Source organism: Ammospiza nelsoni, chromosome 7 (genome assembly GCF_027579445.1).
Source record: "Ammospiza nelsoni isolate bAmmNel1 chromosome 7, bAmmNel1.pri, whole genome shotgun sequence".
Taxonomy (NCBI): Eukaryota; Metazoa; Chordata; class Aves; order Passeriformes; family Passerellidae; genus Ammospiza; species Ammospiza nelsoni.
In genome coordinates, this window is record NC_080639.1 from 39508238 (window position 1) to 39515740 (window position 7503).

At 54.6% G+C, this 7503-nt stretch overlaps 1 long non-coding RNA gene across 1 annotated transcript in view; it reads right to left on the bottom strand.

Moving 5' to 3' along the window:
- LOC132075275 (uncharacterized) overlaps positions 1–6697 on the bottom strand; it is a 37671-nt gene extending 30974 nt beyond the window's left edge. Inside the window, exon 1 of the long non-coding RNA XR_009418757.1 lies at positions 6503–6697. This is a non-coding gene — a long non-coding RNA (uncharacterized LOC132075275). The remainder of the gene's footprint in view (positions 1–6502) is intronic.
- Between the last annotated feature and the right edge of the window lie 806 nt (positions 6698–7503).

Below are 7503 nucleotides of genomic sequence, written 5' to 3' on the forward strand. Positions count from 1 at the left end.
TGAGCAGGGAGGGCCCTCTGGGTGCTCTGGGGGTGCCTGGGGGTTTGTGCTGCACAGGGGGGAGCTGAGAGACAATGGAGAACACCAGGAACAACTCCTGACCTGCAGCTCCCAGGCCTGATATACAGAATGGCCAAAGAGGGGAGGGTCTGAGCTCACAGAGAAATTCCGGGCCAGGGACGAGGAGGGCCTGGGGATGGAGTAGCTCTCCTGATACAGGGGTCATTCTCAAAATAACTTTTGTGCCTCCAACACCAAAACTTTGTTTAGTTAAGATTTTACAAAATAAAATCTTAATAATAATGAAAAAGAGAAATAAATATGTTGTTGACCTTGTTAAACCCTAATGTGGCCATTTAACTTAATGGCACTGCACATGCTGGTAAATCCCACGGGATCCCTCCCCCTTTCTCCCTAGTGGGATAAACACGGTTTGTCACGTTGAGGGAACGCTCTGCAGTGCAGGAATAATCAGAACATATTGTTGGATCCAATTTTCTATCATTTACTTTTTGCTGTCAAACAAAAGTAGAGCCCAGCGCACAATTTAGTCATGGGTGGAAGGAGAATTAGCCCTGCAATGCCAACAACTTTCGGAGGTAAAAGTTGAGGGCTGCAGCCTGCATTAACTGCCATTGTCTGCTGCCCTCACGGACGCCGTGAAAGGATTTTGATTTTCATTATTTCGTACTTTGTGTGTTCCTTGTGTTTAACCAGTGGGCTCCTTCCCTCCTGGTTTTCCCTGCAGCTGATCTAAAAGGCCTTGTGAAAGGAGCCTGGCCTGGCGCAGACAAAGCCTGGTTCTGCATCAAACACCAAAGGGGTTTGTGCGCTCTGTCAGTGACTCCCCATCCCCTGACCTGCCACCAACGGGGTTTGTGCACTCTGTCAGTGATTCTCCATCCCCTGACCTGCCACCAAAGGGGTTTGTGCGCTCCATCAGTGATTCTCCATCCCCTGACCTGCCACCAAAGGGGTTTGTGAGCTCTGTCAGTGATTCCCCATCCCCTGACCAAAGAGGTTTGTGCGCTCTGTCAGCGACTCCCCATCCCCTGACCAAAGGGGTTTGTGCACTCTGTCAGTGCCTCAGCCCAAGGCACCCAAAGGGGTTTGTGCGCTCTGTCAGTGATTCCCCATCCCCTGACCTGCCACCAAAGGGGTTTGTGCGCTCTGTCAGTGATTCCCCATCCCCTGACCTGCCACCAAAGGGGTTTGTGCTCTGTCAGTGCCTCAGCCCCAGCCACGCCATCCCGCCGCTCCCGGAGCCCCTGCAGCGCCTCATCCCTCCCCGTGTGTGCCTCGGCAGACACTCGCTGAGCGCCGGCAGCAGCGCAGATTGGCACCTTTCTGTCACCGCCGGCGTCTGGCACAGCGCACGTTTCGCCCCGGCCCGCGGAAATCCCTGCGGGGCTGGGCAGGGCTGGCACTGGCATGGAACCGGGGCAGGAGCGAGCCGAGAGCAATTCCCCAGGGATGGCCGTGCCGGGGCTGGGCAGGGATGGGCAGGGCTGGCACTGGGCATGGAACCGGGGCAGGAGCGAGCCGAGAGCAATTCCCCAGGGATGGCCGTGCCGGGGCTGGGCAGGGCTGGCACTGGGCATGGACCCGGGGCACAGGAAGGTGCCCGGGCCCGCAGGGCACACCGAGGCACGGAGGGCTCCCAGCCCCGCGGCTCTGCCCCGTCCTGCTCCTGGCAAAGCCCGGAGAGCCTCTGCGGCCCCCTCTGCCCGGCATCCTGTGCCCTCTGATGGGGTCCTGGGAAAGGAGAGGGAAAGGGAAATGGGAAATGGGAAAGGGGAAAGGGAAAGGGAAAGGGAAAGGGAAAGGGAAAGGGAAAGGGAAAGGGAAAGGGAAAAGGGAAAGGGAAAGGGAAAGGGAAAGGGGGAAAGGGAGAGGGAGAGGGAGAGGGAGAGGGAGAGGGAGAGGGAGAGGGAGAGGGAGAGGGAGAGGGAGAGGGAGAGGGAAAAGAGAAAAGGGAAAATAGGAAAAAGGAAAAAAGGAAAAAGGAAAAGGGGAAAAAGGAAAAAGGAAGGGAAAGGTAAAAAAAGGAGGAGGAGGAGAAGGAGAAGGAGAAGGAGAAGGAGAAGGAGAAGGAGAAGGAGAAGGAGAAGGAGAAGGAGAAGGAGAAGGAGAAGGAGAAGGAGAAGGAGAAGGAGAAGGAGAAGGAGGAGGAGGAGGATGGTGAAAGGGAAAAAAGAAGATAGGGAAAAGGAAAAGGAAAAGGAAAAGGAAAAGGAAAAGGAAAAGGAAAAGGAAAAGTAGGAAAGAGAACAGGAAAGGGAAAACCAAAGGGGATAAAGAAGGAAAAGCATAAGTAAGTATAAGGACAATCACAGAATAGAATCACAGAAGCATTAAGTTGGAAAAGAGCTCCAAGATGATCGAGCTCAAGCATTGACCGACCGCTGCTTGTCACCTCGGGGTGCCCTGGGGCCGGCATGTGTCACCACACGGAGTGACAGCGCCGGGGGCAGATTGCCCGGTCAGACGGACACAAACACCCATCGGAACGGGACAGCAAAACGCCGGGGGGGTTCCTCGGGGCTGAGCGCCTGGGATGTGTTTAACAGCGCCTTAACCGAGCCCCCGCGTGCTGGCAGAGCAGACGGGGAAAGCTACCTGAGCTTTTATTCCTTTCTGAGCATTGCACCGAGCTCCCTCGGGGCTTCGCCTGCCCCGTGTCCCGGCTCCCGCAGCATTGTGCGGCGGCAGGCAGAGCCGGCCGCTCTTTGTCCCGCATCCAGCCCGGCCCGTCTGGCGTCTGACATTCGCTCGGCTCCGGGGCTCCCTGCCCGCAGCGGCCGTGCCAAGGGGGGGCAGCGCTGCCGAGCCAATGGCCGGGCATGGAGAGACGCAAAACGCTAATCCAGGCCCTTTGGAAGGCGCTCTGAGAGGCTGAGATACAGAGCCGGAGGCGTCGGGCTGGTCCCGAGCGGGGCGGGCTCGGTGCGAGCCGCCCTGGAAAGGTGAAATGATGGCACCGAATGGTGAACCCGGGACAGAGCGGGGCACAGCTCGGTTCCGTGGGACCGCAGAGCTCACATGCGAGCGCTCCGACGCGCGATTTAATGTACATTATGCAATACATAAAATATAATGATTTTGAGACAAATTAAGCTCTAACAGCATCAGATCAGTTTGTCTACACAGTTAATATGTTGATTAATGAACTTTTAGGGCTCAGACGTTCATTTTTATCTCATTATTCAACTCGGTGTTTTCCCATAGCTATTGAATAAAAATGTAGTTATTGCTCGAAATTATCATAGAACCATAGAATGATTTGGGTGGGAAGGGACAGTAAAGTCCATCCTGTGACACCCCTGCCATGGCAGGGACACCCCACACTGTCCCAGGCTGCTCCGGCCTTGGGCACTGCCAGGGACCCAGGGGCAGCCACAGCAAATCTGGGAATTCCCAATTCCCAATGTCCCATCCATCCCTGCCCTCTGGCACTGGGAGCCATTCCCTGGCTCCTGTCCCTCCAGCCCTTGTCCCCAGCCCCTCTCAGCTCTCCTGGAGCCCCTTCAGGCCCTGCCAGGGGCTCTGAGCTCTGCCTGGAGCCTTCCCTTCCCCAGGGGAACATTCCCAGCTCTCCCAGCCTGCCCAGGTCGCTCTGGATCTCCTCCCTTCCCTGGGTGCCATCCTTTCCCTGGGTGCCATCCCTTCCCTGGGTGCCGTCCCTTGTCCCATCGTGGTGGCTGCCATGCCCACCTTGGTGTCCCCAGCAAAGTGCTGTCGCTGCCCTGGCACACTCAGGTCCTCCCAGGAGGAGGATCTCATATCTTTATTTTATTTATTCACTGAAATTGTAACTGGCCTCCGAATGCCAAATTGTTACTCAGAACCAACCACTGTGGACGTTAAAAATAATGACGGCCTATTTCAGGATTCATTCTCTTTTTGGGCTTAATTGCTAATTTAATTGCTAAGTTGAGAGGTAGAGACCCTCAAAAACAAAATGAAAGAAAACTTGGCTGTTCTGGGTCAATGGTTGGGCTCAACGATTTTTAGGGAAATTCCACCTAATTACTAAATAAGCTGTGATTCTGCAGCAAATTTTTAGCACTCTTGTATGGGAGAAAAGCTAGAGTGGTTTCAAATTTTTCATTGTTTTTTATATTCTTTTCAGGGGCTTTTAATTTAATAAAAGTAAAACGAGAAAAAAATTAATTATATCAATTTATATATTTATTATGTATATAATATATATAAATTTATATTATATGTTTGTTTATATATTTTTATATATATTTATATATTTATTTATATATTTATATAGATATAACTTGGCCTGATATATATATGTGTGTCTGCATATATATATATATATATATATGTGTGTGTGTGTGTGTGTGTGTGCACATATATATATATATATATATATATATCAGCCCTAGTTATTTTTGATGCCTCAATCCAGACAGAGTTTTTTAATACAGAATTAAAGGTTTGACTCCATGATCTTGGAGGTCTTTTCCAACTGAATGGTTCTATGAGTTGCACGAAGGTGCAGACTCAAACCACCTGCAGGAGCATTTTTGGATGAACCATAGAAGGGGAAACCCTGCATTCCCCCAAGCCAGGTGCATCCTCTGGGGTGCCTGGGCTCCTCAGGAGCTCCCCAGCACTGGGACAATCTGCCCTGGGCTGCCCCTGCCTCTCACCCCGCTCAGGCACAGCCCTGGGTGCACAGACGCCGTGGAGGAGGTATCAGGTCTGCTTAGCTTGATTGAGAAAGGTTAATTACATGTGAAATGAGACTGGGATTCAGGCTGTGTTTGCTCTAGATTTTGTGTAATGTTATATCAACACTGGGATTCTCTGTTATTCTATTAACAAAATAAATTCATTTTGTTTGGTTTCATTTTACTGTTGTTTTAATCCCACTGAACATTTATACTGTTATTTAATTTTACTAAACATGTGTGGATAGTAAAATACCTACAGAATTAAACTACCCAAGGATATTAAAGTGATCCAGTTCTCATGGAGATTTGATCTGCTAATTAGCCACACCAATTTTATGGATCATTGCAGCGCACTTAAAATGTATTGTTATATGTTCATAATCTTTCCTTAATGAGCTTTTATTGAGAGCACGGGGCAGCCTCAGCTCGCTGCTCGGCACCGGGGCTGCCTCAAACCTGAGCCCGCCCTGCCCAGCCGGGCAACGCGGGCAGGGGTGGGATTGGGGTCAGAGAGGGGCAGGGTTTGGGTCAGAGAGGGGCAGGAACGCAGCCCTGCAGGGTTTGGGGTCAGAGAGGGGCAGGAACGCAGCCCTGCAGGGTTTGGGTCAGAGAGAGGCAGGAACGCAGCCCTGCAGGGTTTGGGTCAGAGAGGGGCAGGGTTTGGGTCAGAGAGGGGCAGGAACGCAGCCCTGCAGGGTTTGGGTCAGAGAGGGGCAGGGTTTGGGTCAGAGAGGGGCAGGAACGCAGCCCTGCAGGGTTTGGGTCAGAGAGGGGCAGGGTTTGGGGTCAGAGAGGGGCAGGGTTTGGGTCAGAGAGGGGCAGGAACGCAGCCCTGCAGGGTTTGGGTCAGAGAGGGGCAGGGTTTGGGTCAGAGAGGGGCAGGAACGCAGCCCTGCAGGGTTTGGGGTCACAGGGGTGGCAGGAGCTCAGCCCTGCAGGGTTTGGGGTCAGAGCCCCCCCAGGCTCTGTCAGCCCCCTGGCCATGGACCCTCCAGAGGGGAGCGGCTCCTGCCACAGCTCAGCCAGCGCTGCAGCCCCCAGGCTGGGGCACAGGACAGGTTTGGGGCACAGGACAGGGGCTGGGGCTCCAGGAGAGCCAGCAAAGCTTCCATCCCGGGGTGGGGGGCTCTGGGAACCAGGGATCTGCACACCCCAGCACGGGACCCTCTCCATGGCCAGATCCAACCAGATTGAACCCTTGTCATCCCCACAGGTTATCTTTGGGTTAAACATGCACAAATTAGAATCAGGAGGGTGCTGAAGGTGTAACAGTCCCCTATAATGACAGAGAGGGGACAATGCAGGAGTGCCAGCAGCAGTGGGGTCATTTTTGGCTGGCACAGCTCGCAGTTCCCCCCCTGCAGCCCTCTGGGTTTGGGGCCATGGCCCGTGTGGGTTCTGCCATCAGGGATTTTATCCTCAAGGCAGAGCCATGGGGGTCACTTTTTGAGGGACAGTGCTGTGACAGGTGTGGGGATCCCTGAGGGAGCTGGGGGAGCACTCCCTGCCCAGTGAACTATTGATGTGCTCTCTGCTCCCCGTGGATCTGCCTTGCCTGGGGGTCCCTGGTTTTCCTGCAGGGCAGGAGGGACCAGGGGCAGTGCTGCCTTGGCAGGAGATCACTGAAAGCAGGAATGGCTGAGGCTGGAAAATCCCTCTCAAACCCAGAATGGCTGAGGTTGGAAAATCTCTCTCAAACCGTCGAGTCCAACCATTGCCCAGCACTGCCCAGGCCACCACCACCCCATGTCCCCAGGTGCCACATCCGCACAGCTTTCAACTCCCTCCGGGCCCGGGGACTCCACCCTTACCTGGGCGGCCGTGCCAGGGCTGGACAGACCTTTTCTTGGATGAATTCTCCCAGTATCCAAGCTAACCCTCTGTGACAGCCCAGGGCTTTGTGCCGGGATGGACACAGGGATGCAGGCTGGATGGGAGCTGCAACACCGTGTTGTCCCGGGACCCCATCCCGGCTGTTTCCACGGGCCTCGCTCCCGCTGCCTTTGCGGGGCCGCTGCCTGATTAACCAGGAGGAGAAGCCGGCGAGCCGGGCGCGCACCGCGGAGCAGAGAGCGCTGTTTGGCGCCGGCTCGGGCTCATCGAACAGCTCAAGGGTCACTACCTGCAAAAGTGAGGACAGCGCTTACAAGCGCGCGGACCCCGCCAGCGACAATGTGCGCGCCGGGATAATGAACTTAAAACAATCGCAATTAGCGTGCCGAGACAAAGGAGCGGGATTAGAGCCGGCTGCCGCGGTGCGTGCGGCGCGATGCGGAGCGGCGCTGGGCCCGCTCGCTCCGTGCCAATCCGGGCCGGCGAATCGAGCGGGGCTGCGGAGCCGCGATATCGCCGGCGGCCGCGATAAGGCCCGCGGGGTCCCCGGGGAGCCGTGTCACCGTGTCCGGGCCCGCGGGGCGCCCCCGCTTTGTGCCGCCGCTGTCAGTGACTGATCGGGCCCTTTGAGCGCTCCCCGAGTCAATGGGCCCACCTGAATAGATGAAAGGCGGACGGCTCCTGACAAACAAGGGGCTGCGGAATATTCATTGTTCATCTGCGAGGGAAAGATTAATGTATTAGAAATTAAAATGGGCCCGGGCTGTATGATCTTGCTCTAACACTTGGCCAGACCTGTGTCACCCACCGCGAGCGCCTGAAGTCGGCAGACAATCCTGCCAAGGTAGTGGGAATCATTAAGCACCCGGCTATTGTGCGCGGTGAATAATAAAACTTTCCCCCTATTCTTTGCCCGGAGCTGACAATGAATAATTCCGGAGCTATTTGCAATGTTAACGGCACCTATCTTGCCCATCCA